Here is a 27,778-nt window from a genome sequence, read left to right as displayed (position 1 = left end):
AATTCAGTATTTTTTCTCTATCTGTAATCTCAGTTCAGTGTTGTTTCTCTCTCTGGACTTACAGTTCAGTGTATTGTTTCTCGATCTGTCCTCACAGTTCAGTGTTGGTCCTCTCGGTCTGTGCTCAGTTCAGTGTTGTCTGTCTGCCTGTACTCACTGTTCAGGCTTGTTTTGCAATCAGTTTTTACTGTTCAGTGTTGTTTCTCCCTCTGTACTCACTGTTCAGTGTTCTTTCTCTATCTGTACTCACAGTTCACAGTTGTTTCTCTATCTGCACTCTCAGTTTAGTCTTGTTTCTCGATCTGTAATCTCAGTTCAGTGTGTTGAGTCTCTCCTTGTACTCACAATTCAATGTTGTTTCACTGTCTGTCCTCACAGTTCAATGTTGTTTCACTATCTGTACTCAGAGTTCAGTGTTGTTTCTCTGTCTGTACTCTCAGCTCAGTGGTGTTTCTCTATCTGTACACTCAGTTCAGTGTTGTTTCTCTGTCTGTACTCACAGTTGAATGTTGTTTCACTATCAGTCCTCACAGTTCAGTGTTGTTTCAATATCTGTACTCTCAGCTTAGTGGTGTTTCACTATCTGTACTCACAGTTCAGTGTTGTTTCTCTATCTGTACTCTCAGCTCAGTGGTGTTTCTCTATCTGTACACTCAGTTCACTGTTGTTTCTCTGTCTGTACTCACAATTGAATGTTGTTTCACTATCAGTCCTCTCAGTTCAGTGTTGTTTCAATATCTGTACTCTAGCTGTAGTCTTCTTTCTCTGTCTGTACTCTCAGTTCCGGTTTGTTTCACTCTGTGTCCTCACAGTTCAATGTTTTTTCACTATCTGTACTCACTGTTCAGTGTTGTTTCTCTATCTGTACTCTCAGCTTAGTGGTGTTTCTCTATCTGTACTCACAGTTCAGTGTTGTTTCTCAATTTGTACACTGAGTTCAGTGTTGTTTCTCTATCTGTACTCACTGTTCAGTGTTCTTTCTCTATCTGTACTCACAGTTCACAGTTGTTTCTCTATCTGCACTCTCAGTTTAGTCTTGTTTCTCTATCTGTAATCTCAGTTCAGTGTGTTGTTTCTCTATCTGTACTCACAGTTCACAGTTGTTTCACTATCTGTAATCTCAGTTCAGTGTGTTGTTTCTCTATCTGTACTCACAGTTCAATGTTGTTTCACTATCTGCCCTCACAGTTCAATGTCGTTTCACTCTCTGTACTCACAGTTCATTCTTGTTTGTCTATCTGCACTCTCAGCTGAGTGGTGTTTCTCTCTCTGTACACTCAGTTCAGTGTTGTTTCTCTAGCTGTACACTCAGTTCAGTGTTGCTTCTCTGACTGTACTCACAATTGAATGTTGTTTCACTATCTGTCCTCTCAGTTCAGGAATGTTTCAATATCTGTACTCTAGCTGTCGTCTTCTTTCTCTGTCTGTCCTCTCAGGTCAGGTTTGTTTCTCTATCTGTACGCTCAGTTCAGTGTTGATTCTCAATCAGTACACTCAGTTCAGTGTTGTTTCTCAATCTGTACTCTCAGTTCAGTGTTGTTTCTCTATCTGGACCCTCAGTTCACTGTTGTTTCTATGTCTGTACTCAGAATTGAATGTTGTTTCACTATCAGTCCTCTCAGTTCGGTGTTGTTTCAATATCTGTACTCTAGCTGTAGTCTTCTTTCTCTGTCTGTACTATCAGTTCAGGTTTGTTTCACTATCTGTAATCTCAGTTCAGTGTTGTTCCTCTGCCAGTACTCACAGTTCAGTATTGTTTCTCTATCTGTACTCACAGTTCAGTATTGTTTCTCTATCTGTACTCTCAGCTCAGTGGTGTTTCTCTATCTGCACTCACAGTCTAGTGTTGTTTCTCAATCTCTACTCTCATTTCAGTGTTGTTTCTCTATCTGTACTCTCAGCTTAGTCGTGTTTCTCTATCTGTACTCACAGTTCAGTGTTGTTTCTCAATTTGTACACTGAGTTCAGTGTTGTTTCTTTATCTGTACACTCAGTTCAGTGTTGTTTCTCTGTCTCTACTCACAATTGAATGTTGTTTCACTATCAGTCCTCTAAGTTCTGTGTTGTTTCAATATCTGTAATCGATCTGTAGTCTTCTTTCACTGTCTGTACACTCAGTTCAGGTTTGTTTCACTATCTGTAATCTCAGTTCAGTGTTGTTCCTCTGCCAGTATTTACAGTTCAGTATTTTTTCTCGATCTGCAATCTCAGTTCAGTGTTGTTTCTCTATCTGGACTTACAGTTCAGTGTGTTGTTTCTAGATCTGTCCTCTCATTTCAGTGTTGTACCTCTCGGTCTGTGCTCAGTTCAGTGTTGTCTGTCTGCCTGTACTCACTGTTCAGGCTTGTTTTGCAATCAGTTTTTACTGTTCAGTGTTGTTTCCCTGTCTGTACTCACAGTTCACAGTTTTTTCTCTATCTGCACGCTCAGTTTAGTCTTGTTTGTCTATCTGTAATCTCAGTTCAGTGTGTTGTTTCTCTATCCGTACTCACAGTTCAATGTTGTTTCACTATCTGCCCTCACAGTTCAATGTCGTTTCACTCTCTGTACTCACAGTTCATTCTTGTTTGTCTATCTGAACTCTCAGCTTAGTGGTGTTTCTCTATCTGTACTCTCAGCTGAGTGGTGTTTCGCTCTCTGTACACTCAGTTCAGTGTTGTTTCTCAATCTGTACTCTCAGTTCAGTGTTGTTTCTCTATCTGGACCCTCAGTTCACTGTTGTTTCTATGTCTGTACTCAGAATTGAATGTTGTTTCACTATCAGTCCTCTCAGTTCGGTGTTGTTTCAATATCTGTACTCTAGCTGTAGTCTTCTTTCTCTGTCTGTACTATCAGTTCAGGTTTGTTTCACTATCTGTAATCTCAGTTCAGTGTTGTTCCTCTGCCAGTACTCAGAGTTCAGTATTGTTTCTCTATCTGTACTCACAGTTCAGTATTGTTTCTCTATCTGTACTCTCAGCTCAGTGGTGTTTCTCTATCTGCACTCACAGTTCAGTGTTGTTTCTGAATCTGTACTCTCATTTCAGTGTTGTTTCTCTATCTGTACTCTCAGCTTAGTCGTGTTTCTCTATCTGTACTCACAGTTCAGTGTTGTTTCTCAATTTGTACACTGAGTTCAGTGTTGTTTCTTTATCTGTACACTCAGTTCAGTGTTGTTTCTCTGTCTCTACTCACAATTGAATGTTGTTTCACTATCAGTCCTCTCAGTTCTGTGTTGTTTCAATATCTGTAATCGATCTGTAGTCTTCTTTCACTGTCTGTGCACTCAGTTCATGTTTGTTTCACTATCTGTAATCTCAGTTCAGTGTTGTTCCTCTGCCAGTATTTACAGTTCAGTATTTTTTCTCGATCTGTAATCTCAGTTCAGTGTTGTTTCTCTATCTGGACTTACAGTTCAGTGTATTGTTTCTAGATCTGTCCTCTCATTTCAGTGTTGTACCTCTCGGTCTGTGCTCAGTTCAGTGTTGTCTGTCTGCCTGTACTCACTGTTCAGGCTTGTTTTGCAATCAGTTTTTACTGTTCAGTGTTATTTCTCTATCTGTACTCACAGTTCACAGTTGTTTCTCTATCTGCACGCTCAGTTTAGTCTTGTTTCTCTATCTGTAATCTCAGTTCAGTGTGTTGTTTCTCTATCTGTACTCACAGTTCACAGTTGTTTCACTATCTGTAATCTCAGTTCAGTGTGTTGTTTCTCTATCTGTACTCACAGTTCAATGTTGTTTCACTATCTGCCCTCACAGTTCAATGTCGTTTCACTCTCTGTACTCACAGTTCATTCTTGTTTGTCTATCTGCACTCTCAGCTGAGTGGTGTTTCTCTCTCTGTACACTCAGTTCAGTGTTGTTTCTCTAGCTGTACACTCAGTTCAGTGTTGCTTCTCTGACTGTACTCACAATTGAATGTTGTTTCACTATCTGTCCTCTCAGTTCAGGAATGTTTCAATATCTGTACTCTAGCTGTCGTCTTCTTTCTCTGTCTGTCCTCTCAGGTCAGGTTTGTTTCTCTATCTGTACGCTCAGTTCAGTGTTGATTCTCAATCAGTACACTCAGTTCAGTGTTGTTTCTCAATCTGTACTCTCAGTTCAGTGTTGTTTCTCTATCTGGACCCTCAGTTCACTGTTGTTTCTATGTCTGTACTCAGAATTGAATGTTGTTTCACTATCAGTCCTCTCAGTTCGGTGTTGTTTCAATATCTGTACTCTAGCTGTAGTCTTCTTTCTCTGTCTGTACTATCAGTTCAGGTTTGTTTCACTATCTGTAATCTCAGTTCAGTGTTGTTCCTCTGCCAGTACTCACAGTTCAGTATTGTTTCTCTATCTGTACTCACAGTTCAGTATTGTTTCTCTATCTGTACTCTCAGCTCAGTGGTGTTTCTCTATCTGCACTCACAGTCTAGTGTTGTTTCTCAATCTCTACTCTCATTTCAGTGTTGTTTCTCTATCTGTACTCTCAGCTTAGTCGTGTTTCTCTATCTGTACTCACAGTTCAGTGTTGTTTCTCAATTTGTACACTGAGTTCAGTGTTGTTTCTTTATCTGTACACTCAGTTCAGTGTTGTTTCTCTGTCTCTACTCACAATTGAATGTTGTTTCACTATCAGTCCTCTAAGTTCTGTGTTGTTTCAATATCTGTAATCGATCTGTAGTCTTCTTTCACTGTCTGTACACTCAGTTCAGGTTTGTTTCACTATCTGTAATCTCAGTTCAGTGTTGTTCCTCTGCCAGTATTTACAGTTCAGTATTTTTTCTCGATCTGCAATCTCAGTTCAGTGTTGTTTCTCAATTTGTACACTGAGTTCAGTGTTGTTTCTCTATCTGTACTCACTGTTCAGTGTTCTTTCTCTATCTGTACTCACAGTTCACAGTTGTTTCTCTATCTGCACTCTCAGTTTAGTCTTGTTTCTCTATCTGTAATCTCAGTTCAGTGTGTTGTTTCTCTATCTGTACTCACAGTTCACAGTTGTTTCACTATCTGTAATCTCAGTTCAGTGTGTTGTTTCTCTATCTGTACTCACAGTTCAATGTTGTTTCACTATCTGCCCTCACAGTTCAATGTCGTTTCACTCTCTGTACTCACAGTTCATTCTTGTTTGTCTATCTGCACTCTCAGCTGAGTGGTGTTTCTCTCTCTGTACACTCAGTTCAGTGTTGTTTCTCTAGCTGTACACTCAGTTCAGTGTTGCTTCTCTGACTGTACTCACAATTGAATGTTGTTTCACTATCTGTCCTCTCAGTTCAGGAATGTTTCAATATCTGTACTCTAGCTGTCGTCTTCTTTCTCTGTCTGTCCTCTCAGGTCAGGTTTGTTTCTCTATCTGTACGCTCAGTTCAGTGTTGATTCTCAATCAGTACACTCAGTTCAGTGTTGTTTCTCAATCTGTACTCTCAGTTCAGTGTTGTTTCTCTATCTGGACCCTCAGTTCACTGTTGTTTCTATGTCTGTACTCAGAATTGAATGTTGTTTCACTATCAGTCCTCTCAGTTCGGTGTTGTTTCAATATCTGTACTCTAGCTGTAGTCTTCTTTCTCTGTCTGTACTATCAGTTCAGGTTTGTTTCACTATCTGTAATCTCAGTTCAGTGTTGTTCCTCTGCCAGTACTCACAGTTCAGTATTGTTTCTCTATCTGTACTCACAGTTCAGTATTGTTTCTCTATCTGTACTCTCAGCTCAGTGGTGTTTCTCTATCTGCACTCACAGTCTAGTGTTGTTTCTCAATCTCTACTCTCATTTCAGTGTTGTTTCTCTATCTGTACTCTCAGCTTAGTCGTGTTTCTCTATCTGTACTCACAGTTCAGTGTTGTTTCTCAATTTGTACACTGAGTTCAGTGTTGTTTCTTTATCTGTACACTCAGTTCAGTGTTGTTTCTCTGTCTCTACTCACAATTGAATGTTGTTTCACTATCAGTCCTCTAAGTTCTGTGTTGTTTCAATATCTGTAATCGATCTGTAGTCTTCTTTCACTGTCTGTACACTCAGTTCAGGTTTGTTTCACTATCTGTAATCTCAGTTCAGTGTTGTTCCTCTGCCAGTATTTACAGTTCAGTATTTTTTCTCGATCTGCAATCTCAGTTCAGTGTTGTTTCTCTATCTGGACTTACAGTTCAGTGTGTTGTTTCTAGATCTGTCCTCTCATTTCAGTGTTGTACCTCTCGGTCTGTGCTCAGTTCAGTGTTGTCTGTCTGCCTGTACTCACTGTTCAGGCTTGTTTTGCAATCAGTTTTTACTGTTCAGTGTTGTTTCCCTGTCTGTACTCACAGTTCACAGTTTTTTCTCTATCTGCACGCTCAGTTTAGTCTTGTTTGTCTATCTGTAATCTCAGTTCAGTGTGTTGTTTCTCTATCCGTACTCACAGTTCAATGTTGTTTCACTATCTGCCCTCACAGTTCAATGTCGTTTCACTCTCTGTACTCACAGTTCATTCTTGTTTGTCTATCTGAACTCTCAGCTTAGTGGTGTTTCTCTATCTGTACTCTCAGCTGAGTGGTGTTTCGCTCTCTGTACACTCAGTTCAGTGTTGTTTCTCAATCTGTACTCTCAGTTCAGTGTTGTTTCTCTATCTGGACCCTCAGTTCACTGTTGTTTCTATGTCTGTACTCAGAATTGAATGTTGTTTCACTATCAGTCCTCTCAGTTCGGTGTTGTTTCAATATCTGTACTCTAGCTGTAGTCTTCTTTCTCTGTCTGTACTATCAGTTCAGGTTTGTTTCACTATCTGTAATCTCAGTTCAGTGTTGTTCCTCTGCCAGTACTCAGAGTTCAGTATTGTTTCTCTATCTGTACTCACAGTTCAGTATTGTTTCTCTATCTGTACTCTCAGCTCAGTGGTGTTTCTCTATCTGCACTCACAGTTCAGTGTTGTTTCTGAATCTGTACTCTCATTTCAGTGTTGTTTCTCTATCTGTACTCTCAGCTTAGTCGTGTTTCTCTATCTGTACTCACAGTTCAGTGTTGTTTCTCAATTTGTACACTGAGTTCAGTGTTGTTTCTTTATCTGTACACTCAGTTCAGTGTTGTTTCTCTGTCTCTACTCACAATTGAATGTTGTTTCACTATCAGTCCTCTCAGTTCTGTGTTGTTTCAATATCTGTAATCGATCTGTAGTCTTCTTTCACTGTCTGTGCACTCAGTTCATGTTTGTTTCACTATCTGTAATCTCAGTTCAGTGTTGTTCCTCTGCCAGTATTTACAGTTCAGTATTTTTTCTCGATCTGTAATCTCAGTTCAGTGTTGTTTCTCTATCTGGACTTACAGTTCAGTGTATTGTTTCTAGATCTGTCCTCTCATTTCAGTGTTGTACCTCTCGGTCTGTGCTCAGTTCAGTGTTGTCTGTCTGCCTGTACTCACTGTTCAGGCTTGTTTTGCAATCAGTTTTTACTGTTCAGTGTTATTTCTCTATCTGTACTCACAGTTCACAGTTGTTTCTCTATCTGCACGCTCAGTTTAGTCTTGTTTCTCTATCTGTAATCTCAGTTCAGTGTGTTGTTTCTCTATCTGTACTCACAGTTCACAGTTGTTTCACTATCTGTAATCTCAGTTCAGTGTGTTGTTTCTCTATCTGTACTCACAGTTCAATGTTGTTTCACTATCTGCCCTCACAGTTCAATGTCGTTTCACTCTCTGTACTCACAGTTCATTCTTGTTTGTCTATCTGCACTCTCAGCTGAGTGGTGTTTCTCTCTCTGTACACTCAGTTCAGTGTTGTTTCTCTAGCTGTACACTCAGTTCAGTGTTGCTTCTCTGACTGTACTCACAATTGAATGTTGTTTCACTATCTGTCCTCTCAGTTCAGGAATGTTTCAATATCTGTACTCTAGCTGTCGTCTTCTTTCTCTGTCTGTCCTCTCAGGTCAGGTTTGTTTCTCTATCTGTACGCTCAGTTCAGTGTTGATTCTCAATCAGTACACTCAGTTCAGTGTTGTTTCTCAATCTGTACTCTCAGTTCAGTGTTGTTTCTCTATCTGGACCCTCAGTTCACTGTTGTTTCTATGTCTGTACTCAGAATTGAATGTTGTTTCACTATCAGTCCTCTCAGTTCGGTGTTGTTTCAATATCTGTACTCTAGCTGTAGTCTTCTTTCTCTGTCTGTACTATCAGTTCAGGTTTGTTTCACTATCTGTAATCTCAGTTCAGTGTTGTTCCTCTGCCAGTACTCACAGTTCAGTATTGTTTCTCTATCTGTACTCACAGTTCAGTATTGTTTCTCTATCTGTACTCTCAGCTCAGTGGTGTTTCTCTATCTGCACTCACAGTCTAGTGTTGTTTCTCAATCTCTACTCTCATTTCAGTGTTGTTTCTCTATCTGTACTCTCAGCTTAGTCGTGTTTCTCTATCTGTACTCACAGTTCAGTGTTGTTTCTCAATTTGTACACTGAGTTCAGTGTTGTTTCTTTATCTGTACACTCAGTTCAGTGTTGTTTCTCTGTCTCTACTCACAATTGAATGTTGTTTCACTATCAGTCCTCTAAGTTCTGTGTTGTTTCAATATCTGTAATCGATCTGTAGTCTTCTTTCACTGTCTGTACACTCAGTTCAGGTTTGTTTCACTATCTGTAATCTCAGTTCAGTGTTGTTCCTCTGCCAGTATTTACAGTTCAGTATTTTTTCTCGATCTGCAATCTCAGTTCAGTGTTGTTTCTCTATCTGGACTTACAGTTCAGTGTGTTGTTTCTAGATCTGTCCTCTCATTTCAGTGTTGTACCTCTCGGTCTGTGCTCAGTTCAGTGTTGTCTGTCTGCCTGTACTCACTGTTCAGGCTTGTTTTGCAATCAGTTTTTACTGTTCAGTGTTGTTTCCCTGTCTGTACTCACAGTTCACAGTTTTTTCTCTATCTGCACGCTCAGTTTAGTCTTGTTTGTCTATCTGTAATCTCAGTTCAGTGTGTTGTTTCTCTATCCGTACTCACAGTTCAATGTTGTTTCACTATCTGCCCTCACAGTTCAATGTCGTTTCACTCTCTGTACTCACAGTTCATTCTTGTTTGTCTATCTGAACTCTCAGCTTAGTGGTGTTTCTCTATCTGTACTCTCAGCTGAGTGGTGTTTCGCTCTCTGTACACTCAGTTCAGTGTTGTTTCTCAATCTGTACTCTCAGTTCAGTGTTGTTTCTCTATCTGGACCCTCAGTTCACTGTTGTTTCTATGTCTGTACTCAGAATTGAATGTTGTTTCACTATCAGTCCTCTCAGTTCGGTGTTGTTTCAATATCTGTACTCTAGCTGTAGTCTTCTTTCTCTGTCTGTACTATCAGTTCAGGTTTGTTTCACTATCTGTAATCTCAGTTCAGTGTTGTTCCTCTGCCAGTACTCACAGTTCAGTATTGTTTCTCTATCTGTACTCACAGTTCAGTATTGTTTCTCTATCTGTACTCTCAGCTCAGTGGTGTTTCTCTATCTGCACTCACAGTTCAGTGTTGTTTCTGAATCTGTACTCTCATTTCAGTGTTGTTTCTCTATCTGTACTCTCAGCTTAGTCGTGTTTCTCTATCTGTACTCACAGTTCAGTGTTGTTTCTCAATTTGTACACTGAGTTCAGTGTTGTTTCTTTATCTGTACACTCAGTTCAGTGTTGTTTCTCTGTCTCTACTCACAATTGAATGTTGTTTCACTATCAGTCCTCTCAGTTCTGTGTTGTTTCAATATCTGTAATCGATCTGTAGTCTTCTTTCACTGTCTGTGCACTCAGTTCATGTTTGTTTCACTATCTGTAATCTCAGTTCAGTGTTGTTCCTCTGCCAGTATTTACAGTTCAGTATTTTTTCTCGATCTGTAATCTCAGTTCAGTGTTGTTTCTCTATCTGGACTTACAGTTCAGTGTATTGTTTCTAGATCTGTCCTCTCATTTCAGTGTTGTACCTCTCGGTCTGTGCTCAGTTCAGTGTTGTCTGTCTGCCTGTACTCACTGTTCAGGCATGTTTTGCAATCAGTTTTTACTGTTCAGTGTTATTTCTCTATCTGTACTCACAGTTCACAGTTGTTTCTCTATCTGCACGCTCAGTTTAGTCTTGTTTCTCTATCTGTAATCTCAGTTCAGTGTGTTGTTTCTCTATCTGTACTCACAGTTCAATGTTGTTTCACTATCTGCCCTCACAATTCAATGTCGTTTCACTCTCTGTACTCACAGTTCATTCTTGTTTGTCTATCTGTACTCTCAGCTTAGTGGTGTTTCTCTATCTGTACTCTCAGCTGAGTGGTGTTTCTCTCTCTGTACACTCAGTTCAGTGTTGTTTCTCTAGCTGTACACTCAGTTCAGTGTTGCTTCTCTGACTGTACTCACAATTGAATGTTGTTTCACTATCAGTCCTCTCAGTTCTGTGTTGTTTCAATATCTGTAATCGATCTGTAGACTTCTTTCACTGTCTGTACTCTCAGTTCAGGTTTGTTTCACTATCTGTAATCTCAGTTCAGTGTTGTTCCTCTGCCAGTATTTACAATTCAGTATTTTTTCTCTATCTGTAATCTCAGTTCAGTGTTGTTTCTCTCTCTGGACTTACAGTTCAGTGTATTGTTTCTCGATCTGTCCTCACAGTTCAGTGTTGGTCCTCTCGGTCTGTGCTCAGTTCAGTGTTGTCTGTCTGCCTGTACTCACTGTTCAGGCTTGTTTTGCAATCAGTTTTTACTGTTCAGTGTTGTTTCTCCCTCTGTACTCACTGTTCAGTGTTCTTTCTCTATCTGTACTCACAGTTCACAGTTGTTTCTCTATCTGCACTCTCAGTTTAGTCTTGTTTCTCGATCTGTAATCTCAGTTCAGTGTGTTGAGTCTCTCCTTGTACTCACAATTCAATGTTGTTTCACTGTCTGTCCTCACAGTTCAATGTTGTTTCACTATCTGTACTCAGAGTTCAGTGTTGTTTCTCTGTCTGTACTCTCAGCTCAGTGGTGTTTCTCTATCTGTACACTCAGTTCAGTGTTGTTTCTCTGTCTGTACTCACAGTTGAATGTTGTTTCACTATCAGTCCTCACAGTTCAGTGTTGTTTCAATATCTGTACTCTCAGCTTAGTGGTGTTTCACTATCTGTACTCACAGTTCAGTGTTGTTTCTCTATCTGTACTCTCAGCTCAGTGGTGTTTCTCTATCTGTACACTCAGTTCACTGTTGTTTCTCTGTCTGTACTCACAATTGAATGTTGTTTCACTATCAGTCCTCTCAGTTCAGTGTTGTTTCAATATCTGTACTCTAGCTGTAGTCTTCTTTCTCTGTCTGTACTCTCAGTTCCGGTTTGTTTCACTCTGTGTCCTCACAGTTCAATGTTTTTTCACTATCTGTACTCACTGTTCAGTGTTGTTTCTCTATCTGTACTCTCAGCTTAGTGGTGTTTCTCTATCTGTACTCACAGTTCAGTGTTGTTTCTCAATTTGTACACTGAGTTCAGTGTTGTTTCTCTATCTGTACTCACTGTTCAGTGTTCTTTCTCTATCTGTACTCACAGTTCACAGTTGTTTCTCTATCTGCACTCTCAGTTTAGTCTTGTTTCTCTATCTGTAATCTCAGTTCAGTGTGTTGTTTCTCTATCTGTACTCACAGTTCACAGTTGTTTCACTATCTGTAATCTCAGTTCAGTGTGTTGTTTCTCTATCTGTACTCACAGTTCAATGTTGTTTCACTATCTGCCCTCACAGTTCAATGTCGTTTCACTCTCTGTACTCACAGTTCATTCTTGTTTGTCTATCTGCACTCTCAGCTGAGTGGTGTTTCTCTCTCTGTACACTCAGTTCAGTGTTGTTTCTCTAGCTGTACACTCAGTTCAGTGTTGCTTCTCTGACTGTACTCACAATTGAATGTTGTTTCACTATCTGTCCTCTCAGTTCAGGAATGTTTCAATATCTGTACTCTAGCTGTCGTCTTCTTTCTCTGTCTGTCCTCTCAGGTCAGGTTTGTTTCTCTATCTGTACGCTCAGTTCAGTGTTGATTCTCAATCAGTACACTCAGTTCAGTGTTGTTTCTCAATCTGTACTCTCAGTTCAGTGTTGTTTCTCTATCTGGACCCTCAGTTCACTGTTGTTTCTATGTCTGTACTCAGAATTGAATGTTGTTTCACTATCAGTCCTCTCAGTTCGGTGTTGTTTCAATATCTGTACTCTAGCTGTAGTCTTCTTTCTCTGTCTGTACTATCAGTTCAGGTTTGTTTCACTATCTGTAATCTCAGTTCAGTGTTGTTCCTCTGCCAGTACTCACAGTTCAGTATTGTTTCTCTATCTGTACTCACAGTTCAGTATTGTTTCTCTATCTGTACTCTCAGCTCAGTGGTGTTTCTCTATCTGCACTCACAGTCTAGTGTTGTTTCTCAATCTCTACTCTCATTTCAGTGTTGTTTCTCTATCTGTACTCTCAGCTTAGTCGTGTTTCTCTATCTGTACTCACAGTTCAGTGTTGTTTCTCAATTTGTACACTGAGTTCAGTGTTGTTTCTTTATCTGTACACTCAGTTCAGTGTTGTTTCTCTGTCTCTACTCACAATTGAATGTTGTTTCACTATCAGTCCTCTTAGTTCTGTGTTGTTTCAATATCTGTAATCGATCTGTAGTCTTCTTTCACTGTCTGTACACTCAGTTCAGGTTTGTTTCACTATCTGTAATCTCAGTTCAGTGTTGTTCCTCTGCCAGTATTTACAGTTCAGTATTTTTTCTCGATCTGCAATCTCAGTTCAGTGTTGTTTCTCTATCTGGACTTACAGTTCAGTGTGTTGTTTCTAGATCTGTCCTCTCATTTCAGTGTTGTACCTCTCGGTCTGTGCTCAGTTCAGTGTTGTCTGTCTGCCTGTACTCACTGTTCAGGCTTGTTTTGCAATCAGTTTTTACTGTTCAGTGTTGTTTCCCTGTCTGTACTCACAGTTCACAGTTTTTTCTCTATCTGGTCGCTCAGTTTAGTCTTGTTTGTCTATCTGTAATCTCAGTTCAGTGTGTTGTTTCTCTATCCGTACTCACAGTTCAATGTTGTTTCACTATCTGCCCTCACAGTTCAATGTCGTTTCACTCTCTGTACTCACAGTTCATTCTTGTTTGTCTATCTGTACTCTCAGCTTAGTGGTGTTTCTCTATCTGTACTCTCAGCTGAGTGGTGTTTCGCTCTCTGTACACTCAGTTCAGTGTTGTTTCTCAATCTGTACTCTCAGTTCAGTGTTGTTTCTCTATCTGGACCCTCAGTTCACTGTTGTTTCTATGTCTGTACTCAGAATTGAATGTTGTTTCACTATCAGTCCTCTCAGTTCGGTGTTGTTTCAATATCTGTACTCTAGCTGTAGTCTTCTTTCTCTGTCTGTACTATCAGTTCAGGTTTGTTTCACTATCTGTAATCTCAGTTCAGTGTTGTTCCTCTGCCAGTACTCAGAGTTCAGTATTGTTTCTCTATCTGTACTCACAGTTCAGTATTGTTTCTCTATCTGTACTCTCAGCTCAGTGGTGTTTCTCTATCTGCACTCACAGTTCAGTGTTGTTTCTCAATCTCTACTCTCATTTCAGTGTTGTTTCTCTATCTGTACTCTCAGCTTAGTCGTGTTTCTCTATCTGTACTCACAGTTCAGTGTTGTTTCTCAATTTGTACACTGAGTTCAGTGTTGTTTCTTTATCTGTACACTCAGTTCAGTGTTGTTTCTCTGTCTCTACTCACAATTGAATGTTGTTTCACTATCAGTCCTCTCAGTTCTGTGTTGTTTCAATATCTGTAATCGATCTGTAGTCTTCTTTCACTGTCTGTGCACTCAGTTCATGTTTGTTTCACTGTCTGTAATCTCAGTTCAGTGTTGTTCCTCTGCCAGTATTTACAGTTCAGTATTTTTTCTCGATCTGTAATCTCAGTTCAGTGTTGTTTCTCTATCTGGACTTACAGTTCAGTGTATTGTTTCTAGATCTGTCCTCTCATTTCAGTGTTGTACCTCTCGGTCTGTGCTCAGTTCAGTGTTGTCTGTCTGCCTGTACTCACTGTTCAGGCTTGTTTTGCAATCAGTTTTTACTGTTCAGTGTTATTTCTCTATCTGTACTCACAGTTCACAGTTGTTTCTCTATCTGCACGCTCAGTTTAGTCTTGTTTCTCTATCTGTAATCTCAGTTCAGTGTGTTGTTTCTCTATCTGTACTCACAGTTCAATGTTGTTTCACTATCTGCCCTCACAATTCAATGTCGTTTCACTCTCTGTACTCACAGTTCATTCTTGTTTGTCTATCTGTACTCTCAGCTTAGTGGTGTTTCTCTATCTGTACTCTCAGCTGAGTGGTGTTTCTCTCTCTGTACACTCAGTTCAGTGTTGTTTCTCTAGCTGTACACTCAGTTCAGTGTTGCTTCTCTGACTGTACTCACAATTGAATGTTGTTTCACTATCAGTCCTCTCAGTTCTGTGTTGTTTCAATATCTGTAATCGATCTGTAGACTTCTTTCACTGTCTGTACTCTCAGTTCAGGTTTGTTTCACTATCTGTAATCTCAGTTCAGTGTTGTTCCTCTGCCAGTATTTACAATTCAGTATTTTTTCTCTATCTGTAATCTCAGTTCAGTGTTGTTTCTCTCTCTGGACTTACAGTTCAGTGTATTGTTTCTCGATCTGTCCTCTCATTTCAGTGTTGGTCCTCTCGGTCTGTGCTCAGTTCAGTGTTGTCTGTCTGCCTGTACTCACTGTTCAGGCTTGTTTTGCAATCAGTTTTTACTGTTCAGTGTTGTTTCTCCCTCTGTACTCACTGTTCAGTGTTCTTTCTCTATCTGTACTCACAGTTCACAGTTGTTTCTCTATCTGCACTCTCAGTTTAGTCTTGTTTCTCGATCTGTAATCTCAGTTCAGTGTGTTGAGTCTCTCCTTGTACTCACAATTCAATGTTGTTTCACTGTCTGTCCTCACAGTTCAATGTTGTTTCACTATCTGTACTCAGAGTTCAGTGTTGTTTCTCTGTCTGTACTCTCAGCTCAGTGGTGTTTCTCTATCTGTACACTCAGTTCAGTGTTGTTTCTCTGTCTGTACTCACAGTTGAATGTTGTTTCACTATCAGTCCTCACAGTTCAGTGTTGTTTCAATATCTGTAGTCTAGCTGTAGTCTTCTTTCTCTGTCTGTACTCTCAGTTCCGGTTTGTTTCACTCTGTGTCCTCACAGTTCAATGTTTTTTCACTATCTGTACTCACTGTTCAGTGTTGTTTCTCTATCTGTACTCTCAGCTTAGTGGTGTTTCACTATCTGTACTCACAGTTCAGTGTTGTTTCTCTATCTGTACTCTCAGCTCAGTGGTGTTTCTCTATCTGTACACTCAGTTCACTGTTGTTTCTCTGTCTGTACTCACAATTGAATGTTGTTTCACTATCAGTCCTCTCAGTTCAGTGTTGTTTCAATATCTGTACTCTAGCTGTAGTCTTCTTTCTCTGTCTGTACTCTCAGTTCCGGTTTGTTTCACTCTGTGTCCTCACAGTTCAATGTTTTTTCTCTATCTGTACTCTCAGCTTAGTGGTGTTTCTCTATCTGTACTCACAGTTCAGTGTTGTTTCTCAATTTGTACACTGAGTTCAGTGTTGTTTCTCTATCTGTACTCACTGTTCAGTGTTCTTTCTCTATCTGTACTCACAGTTCACAGTTGTTTCTCTATCTGCACTCTCAGTTTAGTCTTGTTTCTCTATCTGTAATCTCAGTTCAGTGTGTTGTTTCTCTATCTGTACTCACAGTTCACAGTTGTTTCACTATCTGTAATCTCAGTTCAGTGTGTTGTTTCTCTATCTGTACTCACAGTTCAATGTTGTTTCACTATCTGCCCTCACAGTTCAATGTCGTTTCACTCTCTGTACTCACAGTTCATTCTTGTTTGTCTATCTGCACTCTCAGCTGAGTGGTGTTTCTCTCTCTGTACACTCAGTTCAGTGTTGTTTCTCTAGCTGTACACTCAGTTCAGTGTTGCTTCTCTGACTGTACTCACAATTGAATGTTGTTTCACTATCTGTCCTCTCAGTTCAGGAATGTTTCAATATCTGTACTCTAGCTGTCGTCTTCTTTCTCTGTCTGTCCTCTCAGGTCAGGTTTGTTTCTCTATCTGTACGCTCAGTTCAGTGTTGATTCTCAATCAGTACACTCAGTTCAGTGTTGTTTCTCAATCTGTACTCTCAGTTCAGTGTTGTTTCTCTATCTGGACCCTCAGTTCACTGTTGTTTCTATGTCTGTACTCAGAATTGAATGTTGTTTCACTATCAGTCCTCTCAGTTCGGTGTTGTTTCAATATCTGTACTCTAGCTGTAGTCTTCTTTCTCTGTCTGTACTATCAGTTCAGGTTTGTTTCACTATCTGTAATCTCAGTTCAGTGTTGTTCCTCTGCCAGTACTCACAGTTCAGTATTGTTTCTCTATCTGTACTCACAGTTCAGTATTGTTTCTCTATCTGTACTCTCAGCTCAGTGGTGTTTCTCTATCTGCACTCACAGTCTAGTGTTGTTTCTCAATCTCTACTCTCATTTCAGTGTTGTTTCTCTATCTGTACTCTCAGCTTAGTCGTGTTTCTCTATCTGTACTCACAGTTCAGTGTTGTTTCTCAATTTGTACACTGAGTTCAGTGTTGTTTCTTTATCTGTACACTCAGTTCAGTGTTGTTTCTCTGTCTCTACTCACAATTGAATGTTGTTTCACTATCAGTCCTCTCAGTTCTGTGTTGTTTCAATATCTGTAATCGATCTGTAGTCTTCTTTCACTGTCTGTACACTCAGTTCAGGTTTGTTTCACTATCTGTAATCTCAGTTCAGTGTTGTTCCTCTGCCAGTATTTACAGTTCAGTATTTTTTCTCGATCTGCAATCTCAGTTCAGTGTTGTTTCTCTATCTGGACTTACAGTTCAGTGTGTTGTTTCTAGATCTGTCCTCTCATTTCAGTGTTGTACCTCTCGGTCTGTGCTCAGTTCAGTGTTGTCTGTCTGCCTGTACTCACTGTTCAGGCTTGTTTTGCAATCAGTTTTTACTGTTCAGTGTTGTTTCCCTGTCTGTACTCACAGTTCACAGTTTTTTCTCTATCTGCACGCTCAGTTTAGTCTTGTTTGTCTATCTGTAATCTCAGTTCAGTGTGTTGTTTCTCTATCCGTACTCACAGTTCAATGTTGTTTCACTATCTGCCCTCACAGTTCAATGTCGTTTCACTCTCTGTACTCACAGTTCATTCTTGTTTGTCTATCTGTACTCTCAGCTTAGTGGTGTTTCTCTATCTGTACTCTCAGCTGAGTGGTGTTTCGCTCTCTGTACACTCAGTTCAGTGTTGTTTCTCAGTCTGTACTCTCAGTTCAGTGTTGTTTCTCTATCTGGACCCTCAGTTCACTGTTGTTTCTATGTCTGTACTCAGAATTGAATGTTGTTTCACTATCAGTCCTCTCAGTTCGGTGTTGTTTCAATATCTGTACTCTAGCTGTAGTCTTCTTTCTCTGTCTGTACTATCAGTTCAGGTTTGTTTCACTATCTGTAATCTCAGTTCAGTGTTGTTCCTCTGCCAGTACTCACAGTTCAGTATTGTTTCTCTATCTGTACTCACAGTTCAGTATTGTTTCTCTATCTGTACTCTCAGCTCAGTGGTGTTTCTCTATCTGCACTCACAGTTCAGTGTTGTTTCTGAATCTGTACTCTCATTTCAGTGTTGTTTCTCTATCTGTACTCTCAGCTTAGTCGTGTTTCTCTATCTGTACTCACAGTTCAGTGTTGTTTCTCAATTTGTACACTGAGTTCAGTGTTGTTTCTTTATCTGTACACTCAGTTCAGTGTTGTTTCTCTGTCTCTACTCACAATTGAATGTTGTTTCACTATCAGTCCTCTCAGTTCTGTGTTGTTTCAATATCTGTAATCGATCTGTAGTCTTCTTTCACTGTCTGTGCACTCAGTTCATGTTTGTTTCACTATCTGTAATCTCAGTTCAGTGTTGTTCCTCTGCCAGTATTTACAGTTCAGTATTTTTTCTCGATCTGTAATCTCAGTTCAGTGTTGTTTCTCTATCTGGACTTACAGTTCAGTGTATTGTTTCTAGATCTGTCCTCTCATTTCAGTGTTGTACCTCTCGGTCTGTGCTCAGTTCAGTGTTGTCTGTCTGCCTGTACTCACTGTTCAGGCTTGTTTTGCAATCAGTTTTTACTGTTCAGTGTTATTTCTCTATCTGTACTCACAGTTCACAGTTGTTTCTCTATCTGCACGCTCAGTTTAGTCTTGTTTCTCTATCTGTAATCTCAGTTCAGTGTGTTGTTTCTCTATCTGTACTCACAGTTCAATGTTGTTTCACTATCTGCCCTCACAATTCAATGTCGTTTCACTCTCTGTACTCACAGTTCATTCTTGTTTGTCTATCTGTACTCTCAGCTTAGTGGTGTTTCTCTATCTGTACTCTCAGCTGAGTGGTGTTTCTCTCTCTGTACACTCAGTTCAGTGTTGTTTCTCTAGCTGTACACTCAGTTCAGTGTTGCTTCTCTGACTGTACTCACAATTGAATGTTGTTTCACTATCAGTCCTCTCAGTTCTGTGTTGTTTCAATATCTGTAATCGATCTGTAGACTTCTTTCACTGTCTGTACTCTCAGTTCAGGTTTGTTTCACTATCTGTAATCTCAGTTCAGTGTTGTTCCTCTGCCAGTATTTACAATTCAGTATTTTTTCTCTATCTGTAATCTCAGTTCAGTGTTGTTTCTCTCTCTGGACTTACAGTTCAGTGTATTGTTTCTCGATCTGTCCTCACAGTTCAGTGTTGGTCCTCTCGGTCTGTGCTCAGTTCAGTGTTGTCTGTCTGCCTGTACTCACTGTTCAGGCTTGTTTTGCAATCAGTTTTTACTGTTCAGTGTTGTTTCTCCCTCTGTACTCACTGTTCAGTGTTCTTTCTCTATCTGTACTCACAGTTCACAGTTGTTTCTCTATCTGCACTCTCAGTTTAGTCTTGTTTCTCGATCTGTAATCTCAGTTCAGTGTGTTGAGTCTCTCCTTGTACTCACAATTCAATGTTGTTTCACTGTCTGTCCTCACAGTTCAATGTTGTTTCACTATCTGTACTCAGAGTTCAGTGTTGTTTCTCTGTCTGTACTCTCAGCTCAGTGGTGTTTCTCTATCTGTACACTCAGTTCAGTGTTGTTTCTCTGTCTGTACTCACAGTTGAATGTTGTTTCACTATCAGTCCTCACAGTTCAGTGTTGTTTCAATATCTGTACTCTCAGCTTAGTGGTGTTTCACTATCTGTACTCACAGTTCAGTGTTGTTTCTCTATCTGTACTCTCAGCTCAGTGGTGTTTCTCTATCTGTACACTCAGTTCACTGTTGTTTCTCTGTCTGTACTCACAATTGAATGTTGTTTCACTATCAGTCCTCTCAGTTCAGTGTTGTTTCAATATCTGTACTCTAGCTGTAGTCTTCTTTCTCTGTCTGTACTCTCAGTTCCGGTTTGTTTCACTCTGTGTCCTCACAGTTCAATGTTTTTTCACTATCTGTACTCACTGTTCAGTGTTGTTTCTCTATCTGTACTCTCAGCTTAGTGGTGTTTCTCTATCTGTACTCACAGTTCAGTGTTGTTTCTCAATTTGTACACTGAGTTCAGTGTTGTTTCTCTATCTGTACTCACTGTTCAGTGTTCTTTCTCTATCTGTACTCACAGTTCACAGTTGTTTCTCTATCTGCACTCTCAGTTTAGTCTTGTTTCTCTATCTGTAATCTCAGTTCAGTGTGTTGTTTCTCTATCTGTACTCACAGTTCACAGTTGTTTCACTATCTGTAATCTCAGTTCAGTGTGTTGTTTCTCTATCTGTACTCACAGTTCAATGTTGTTTCACTATCTGCCCTCACAGTTCAATGTCGTTTCACTCTCTGTACTCACAGTTCATTCTTGTTTGTCTATCTGCACTCTCAGCTGAGTGGTGTTTCTCTCTCTGTACACTCAGTTCAGTGTTGTTTCTCTAGCTGTACACTCAGTTCAGTGTTGCTTCTCTGACTGTACTCACAATTGAATGTTGTTTCACTATCTGTCCTCTCAGTTCAGGAATGTTTCAATATCTGTACTCTAGCTGTCGTCTTCTTTCTCTGTCTGTCCTCTCAGGTCAGGTTTGTTTCTCTATCTGTACGCTCAGTTCAGTGTTGATTCTCAATCAGTACACTCAGTTCAGTGTTGTTTCTCAATCTGTACTCTCAGTTCAGTGTTGTTTCTCTATCTGGACCCTCAGTTCACTGTTGTTTCTATGTCTGTACTCAGAATTGAATGTTGTTTCACTATCAGTCCTCTCAGTTCGGTGTTGTTTCAATATCTGTACTCTAGCTGTAGTCTTCTTTCTCTGTCTGTACTATCAGTTCAGGTTTGTTTCACTATCTGTAATCTCAGTTCAGTGTTGTTCCTCTGCCAGTACTCACAGTTCAGTATTGTTTCTCTATCTGTACTCACAGTTCAGTATTGTTTCTCTATCTGTACTCTCAGCTCAGTGGTGTTTCTCTATCTGCACTCACAGTCTAGTGTTGTTTCTCAATCTCTACTCTCATTTCAGTGTTGTTTCTCTATCTGTACTCTCAGCTTAGTCGTGTTTCTCTATCTGTACTCACAGTTCAGTGTTGTTTCTCAATTTGTACACTGAGTTCAGTGTTGTTTCTTTATCTGTACACTCAGTTCAGTGTTGTTTCTCTGTCTCTACTCACAATTGAATGTTGTTTCACTATCAGTCCTCTTAGTTCTGTGTTGTTTCAATATCTGTAATCGATCTGTAGTCTTCTTTCACTGTCTGTACACTCAGTTCAGGTTTGTTTCACTATCTGTAATCTCAGTTCAGTGTTGTTCCTCTGCCAGTATTTACAGTTCAGTATTTTTTCTCGATCTGCAATCTCAGTTCAGTGTTGTTTCTCTATCTGGACTTACAGTTCAGTGTGTTGTTTCTAGATCTGTCCTCTCATTTCAGTGTTGTACCTCTCGGTCTGTGCTCAGTTCAGTGTTGTCTGTCTGCCTGTACTCACTGTTCAGGCTTGTTTTGCAATCAGTTTTTACTGTTCAGTGTTGTTTCCCTGTCTGTACTCACAGTTCACAGTTTTTTCTCTATCTGGTCGCTCAGTTTAGTCTTGTTTGTCTATCTGTAATCTCAGTTCAGTGTGTTGTTTCTCTATCCGTACTCACAGTTCAATGTTGTTTCACTATCTGCCCTCACAGTTCAATGTCGTTTCACTCTCTGTACTCACAGTTCATTCTTGTTTGTCTATCTGTACTCTCAGCTTAGTGGTGTTTCTCTATCTGTACTCTCAGCTGAGTGGTGTTTCGCTCTCTGTACACTCAGTTCAGTGTTGTTTCTCAATCTGTACTCTCAGTTCAGTGTTGTTTCTCTATCTGGACCCTCAGTTCACTGTTGTTTCTATGTCTGTACTCAGAATTGAATGTTGTTTCACTATCAGTCCTCTCAGTTCGGTGTTGTTTCAATATCTGTACTCTAGCTGTAGTCTTCTTTCTCTGTCTGTACTATCAGTTCAGGTTTGTTTCACTATCTGTAATCTCAGTTCAGTGTTGTTCCTCTGCCAGTACTCAGAGTTCAGTATTGTTTCTCTATCTGTACTCACAGTTCAGTATTGTTTCTCTATCTGTACTCTCAGCTCAGTGGTGTTTCTCTATCTGCACTCACAGTTCAGTGTTGTTTCTGAATCTGTACTCTCATTTCAGTGTTGTTTCTCTATCTGTACTCTCAGCTTAGTCGTGTTTCTCTATCTGTACTCACAGTTCAGTGTTGTTTCTCAATTTGTACACTGAGTTCAGTGTTGTTTCTTTATCTGTACACTCAGTTCAGTGTTGTTTCTCTGTCTCTACTCACAATTGAATGTTGTTTCACTATCAGTCCTCTCAGTTCTGTGTTGTTTCAATATCTGTAATCGATCTGTAGTCTTCTTTCACTGTCTGTGCACTCAGTTCATGTTTGTTTCACTGTCTGTAATCTCAGTTCAGTGTTGTTCCTCTGCCAGTATTTACAGTTCAGTATTTTTTCTCGATCTGTAATCTCAGTTCAGTGTTGTTTCTCTATCTGGACTTACAGTTCAGTGTATTGTTTCTAGATCTGTCCTCTCATTTCAGTGTTGTACCTCTCGGTCTGTGCTCAGTTCAGTGTTGTCTGTCTGCCTGTACTCACTGTTCAGGCTTGTTTTGCAATCAGTTTTTACTGTTCAGTGTTATTTCTCTATCTGTACTCACAGTTCACAGTTGTTTCTCTATCTGCACGCTCAGTTTAGTCTTGTTTCTCTATCTGTAATCTCAGTTCAGTGTGTTGTTTCTCTATCTGTACTCACAGTTCAATGTTGTTTCACTATCTGCCCTCACAATTCAATGTCGTTTCACTCTCTGTACTCACAGTTCATTCTTGTTTGTCTATCTGTACTCTCAGCTTAGTGGTGTTTCTCTATCTGTACTCTCAGCTGAGTGGTGTTTCTCTCTCTGTACACTCAGTTCAGTGTTGTTTCTCTAGCTGTACACTCAGTTCAGTGTTGCTTCTCTGACTGTACTCACAATTGAATGTTGTTTCACTATCAGTCCTCTCAGTTCTGTGTTGTTTCAATATCTGTAATCGATCTGTAGACTTCTTTCACTGTCTGTACTCTCAGTTCAGGTTTGTTTCACTATCTGTAATCTCAGTTCAGTGTTGTTCCTCTGCCAGTATTTACAATTCAGTATTTTTTCTCTATCTGTAATCTCAGTTCAGTGTTGTTTCTCTCTCTGGACTTACAGTTCAGTGTATTGTTTCTCGATCTGTCCTCTCATTTCAGTGTTGGTCCTCTCGGTCTGTGCTCAGTTCAGTGTTGTCTGTCTGCCTGTACTCACTGTTCAGGCTTGTTTTGCAATCAGTTTTTACTGTTCAGTGTTGTTTCTCCCTCTGTACTCACTGTTCAGTGTTCTTTCTCTATCTGTACTCACAGTTCACAGTTGTTTCTCTATCTGCACTCTCAGTTTAGTCTTGTTTCTCGATCTGTAATCTCAGTTCAGTGTGTTGAGTCTCTCCTTGTACTCACAATTCAATGTTGTTTCACTGTCTGTCCTCACAGTTCAATGTTGTTTCACTATCTGTACTCAGAGTTCAGTGTTGTTTCTCTGTCTGTACTCTCAGCTCAGTGGTGTTTCTCTATCTGTACACTCAGTTCAGTGTTGTTTCTCTGTCTGTACTCACAGTTGAATGTTGTTTCACTATCAGTCCTCACAGTTCAGTGTTGTTTCAATATCTGTAGTCTAGCTGTAGTCTTCTTTCTCTGTCTGTACTCTCAGTTCCGGTTTGTTTCACTCTGTGTCCTCACAGTTCAATGTTTTTTCACTATCTGTACTCACTGTTCAGTGTTGTTTCTCTATCTGTACTCTCAGCTTAGTGGTGTTTCACTATCTGTACTCACAGTTCAGTGTTGTTTCTCTATCTGTACTCTCAGCTCAGTGGTGTTTCTCTATCTGTACACTCAGTTCACTGTTGTTTCTCTGTCTGTACTCACAATTGAATGTTGTTTCACTATCAGTCCTCTCAGTTCAGTGTTGTTTCAATATCTGTACTCTAGCTGTAGTCTTCTTTCTCTGTCTGTACTCTCAGTTCCGGTTTGTTTCACTCTGTGTCCTCACAGTTCAATGTTTTTTCACTATCTGTACTCACTGTTCAGTGTTGTTTCTCTATCTGTACTCTCAGCTTAGTGGTGTTTCTCTATCTGTACTCACAGTTCAGTGTTGTTTCTCAATTTGTACACTGAGTTCAGTGTTGTTTCTCTATCTGTACTCACTGTTCAGTGTTCTTTCTCTATCTGTACTCACAGTTCACAGTTGTTTCTCTATCTGCACTCTCAGTTTAGTCTTGTTTCTCTATCTGTAATCTCAGTTCAGTGTGTTGTTTCTCTATCTGTACTCACAGTTCACAGTTGTTTCACTATCTGTAATCTCAGTTCAGTGTGTTGTTTCTCTATCTGTACTCACAGTTCAATGTTGTTTCACTATCTGCCCTCACAGTTCAATGTCGTTTCACTCTCTGTACTCACAGTTCATTCTTGTTTGTCTATCTGCACTCTCAGCTGAGTGGTGTTTCTCTCTCTGTACACTCAGTTCAGTGTTGTTTCTCTAGCTGTACACTCAGTTCAGTGTTGCTTCTCTGACTGTACTCACAATTGAATGTTGTTTCACTATCTGTCCTCTCAGTTCAGGAATGTTTCAATATCTGTACTCTAGCTGTCGTCTTCTTTCTCTGTCTGTCCTCTCAGGTCAGGTTTGTTTCTCTATCTGTACGCTCAGTTCAGTGTTGATTCTCAATCAGTACACTCAGTTCAGTGTTGTTTCTCAATCTGTACTCTCAGTTCAGTGTTGTTTCTCTATCTGGACCCTCAGTTCACTGTTGTTTCTATGTCTGTACTCAGAATTGAATGTTGTTTCACTATCAGTCCTCTCAGTTCGGTGTTGTTTCAATATCTGTACTCTAGCTGTAGTCTTCTTTCTCTGTCTGTACTATCAGTTCAGGTTTGTTTCACTATCTGTAATCTCAGTTCAGTGTTGTTCCTCTGCCAGTACTCACAGTTCAGTATTGTTTCTCTATCTGTACTCACAGTTCAGTATTGTTTCTCTATCTGTACTCTCAGCTCAGTGGTGTTTCTCTATCTGCACTCACAGTCTAGTGTTGTTTCTCAATCTCTACTCTCATTTCAGTGTTGTTTCTCTATCTGTACTCTCAGCTTAGTCGTGTTTCTCTATCTGTACTCACAGTTCAGTGTTGTTTCTCAATTTGTACACTGAGTTCAGTGTTGTTTCTTTATCTGTACACTCAGTTCAGTGTTGTTTCTCTGTCTCTACTCACAATTGAATGTTGTTTCACTATCAGTCCTCTCAGTTCTGTGTTGTTTCAATATCTGTAATCGATCTGTAGTCTTCTTTCACTGTCTGTACACTCAGTTCAGGTTTGTTTCACTATCTGTAATCTCAGTTCAGTGTTGTTCCTCTGCCAGTATTTACAGTTCAGTATTTTTTCTCGATCTGCAATCTCAGTTCAGTGTTGTTTCTCTATCTGGACTTACAGTTCAGTGTGTTGTTTCTAGATCTGTCCTCTCATTTCAGTGTTGTACCTCTCGGTCTGTGCTCAGTTCAGTGTTGTCTGTCTGCCTGTACTCACTGTTCAGGCTTGTTTTGCAATCAGTTTTTACTGTTCAGTGTTGTTTCCCTGTCTGTACTCACAGTTCACAGTTTTTTCTCTATCTGCACGCTCAGTTTAGTCTTGTTTGTCTATCTGTAATCTCAGTTCAGTGTGTTGTTTCTCTATCCGTACTCACAGTTCAATGTTGTTTCACTATCTGCCCTCACAGTTCAATGTCGTTTCACTCTCTGTACTCACAGTTCATTCTTGTTTGTCTATCTGTACTCTCAGCTTAGTGGTGTTTCTCTATCTGTACTCTCAGCTGAGTGGTGTTTCGCTCTCTGTACACTCAGTTCAGTGTTGTTTCTCAGTCTGTACTCTCAGTTCAGTGTTGTTTCTCTATCTGGACCCTCAGTTCACTGTTGTTTCTATGTCTGTACTCAGAATTGAATGTTGTTTCACTATCAGTCCTCTCAGTTCTGTGTTGTTTCAATATCTGTAATCGATCTGTAGACTTCTTTCACTGTCTGTACTCTCAGTTCAGGTTTGTTTCACTATCTGTAATCTCAGTTCAGTGTTGTTCCTCTGCCAGTATTTACAATTCAGTACTTTTTCTCTATCTGTAATCTCAGTTCAGTGTTGTTTCTCTCTCTGGACTTACAGTTCAGTGTATTGTTTCTCGATCTGTCCTCTCATTTCAGTGTTGGTCCTCTCGGTCTGTGCTCAGTTCAGTGTTGTCTGTCTGCCTGTACTCACTGTTCAGGCTTGTTTTGCAATCAGTTTTTACTGTTCAGTGTTGTTTCTCCCTCTGTACTCACTGTTCAGTGTTCTTTCTCTATCTGTACTCACAGTTCACAGTTGTTTCTCTATCTGCACTCTCAGTTTAGTCTTGTTTCTCTATCAGTAATCTCAGTACAGTGTGTTGTTTCTCTATCTGTACTCACAGTTCACAGTTGTTTCACTATCTGTAATCTCAGTTCAGTGTGTTGTTTCTCTATCTGTACTCACAGTTCAATGTTGTTTCACTATCTGCCCTCACAGTTCAATGTCGTTTCACTATCTGTACTCACAGTTCATTCTTGTTTCTCTATCAGTACTCTCAGCTTAGTGGTGTTTCTCTATCTGTACTCTCAGCTGAGTGGTGTTTCTCTATCTGTATACTCAGTTCAGTGTTGTTTCTCTGACTGTACTCACAATTGAATGTTGTTTCACTATCAGTCCTCTCAGTTCGGTGTTGTTTCAATATCTGTACTCTCGCTGTAGTCTTCTTTCTCTGTCTGTACTCTCAGTTCAGGTTTGTTTCTCTATCTGTACTGACAGTTCAGTGTTGTTCCTCTCTGTCTGTGCTCTGTTCAGTGTTGTCTGTCTGCCTGTACTCACTGTTCAGGCTGGTTTTGCAATCAGTTTTTACTGTTCAGTGTTGTTTCTCTATCTGTACTCACTGTTCAGTGTTCTTTCTCTATCTGTACTCACAGTTCACAGTTATTTCTCTATCTGCACTCTCAGTTTAATCTTGTTTCTCTATCTGTAATCTCAGTTCAGTGTGTTGTTTCTCTATCTGTACTCACAGTTCACAGTTGTTTCACTATCTGTAATCTCAGTTCAGTGTGTTGTTTCTCTATCTGTACTCACAGTTCAATGTTGTTTCACTATCTGCCCTCACAGTTCAATGTCGTTTCACTATCTGTACTCACAGTTAATTCTTGTTTCTCTATCTGTACTCTCAGCTTAGTGATGTTTCTCTATCTGTACTCTCAGCTGAGTGGTGTTTCTCTATCTGTACACTCAGTTCAGTGTTGTTTCTCTGACTGGACTCACAATTGAATGTTGTTTCACTATCAGTCCTCTCAGTTCGGTGTTGTTTCAATATCTGTACTCTCGCTGTAGTCTTCTTTCTCTGTCTGTACTCTCAGTTCAGGTTTGTTTCTCTATCTGTACACTCAGTTCCGTGTTGTTACTCTATCTGTGCACTCAGTTCACTGTTGTTTCTCTGTCTGTACTCACAATTGAATGTTGTTTCACTATCAGTCCTCACAGTTCAGTGTTGTTTCAATATCTGTACTCTATCTGTAGCCTTCTTTCTCTGTCTGTACTCTCAGTTCAGGTTTGTTTCTCTATCTGTACTCACAGTTCACAGTTATTTGTCTATCTGTACTCCCAGTTTAGTCTTGTTTCTCAATCTGTAATCTCAGTTCAGTGTGTTGAGTCTGTCCTTGTACTCACAATTCAATGTTGTTTCACTATCTGTCCTCACAGTTCAATGTTGTTTCACTATCTGTACTCACAGTTCAGTGTTGTTTCTCTATCTGTACTCTCAGCTCAGTGGTGTTTCACTATCTGTACACTCAGTTCAGTGTTGTTTCTCTCTCTGTACTCACAATTGAATGTTGTTTCACTATCAGTCCTCACAGTTCAGTGTTGTTTCAATATCTGTACTCTATCTGTAGTCTTCTTTCTCTGTCTGTACTCTCAGTTCAGGTTTCTTTCTCTATCTGTACTCACAGTTCACAGTTATTTCTCTATCTGTACTCCCAGATTAGTCTTGTTTCTCGATCTGTAATCTCAGTTCAGTGTGTTGAGTCTCTCCTTGTACTCACAATTCAATGTTGTTTCACTATCTGTCCTCACAGTTCAATGTTGTTTCACTATCTGTACTCACAGTTCAGTGCTGTTTCTCTATCTGTACTCTCAGCTCAGTGGTGTTTCTCTATCTGTACACTCAGTTCACTGTTGTTTCTCTGTCTGTACTCACAATTGAATGTTGTTTCACTATCAGTCCTCTCAGTTCAGTGTTG

The sequence above is a fragment of the Chiloscyllium punctatum genome, chromosome 22, assembly GCF_047496795.1.
Source record: "Chiloscyllium punctatum isolate Juve2018m chromosome 22, sChiPun1.3, whole genome shotgun sequence".
Taxonomy (NCBI): Eukaryota; Metazoa; Chordata; class Chondrichthyes; order Orectolobiformes; family Hemiscylliidae; genus Chiloscyllium; species Chiloscyllium punctatum.
This window is presented reverse-complemented; position numbering follows the sequence as displayed.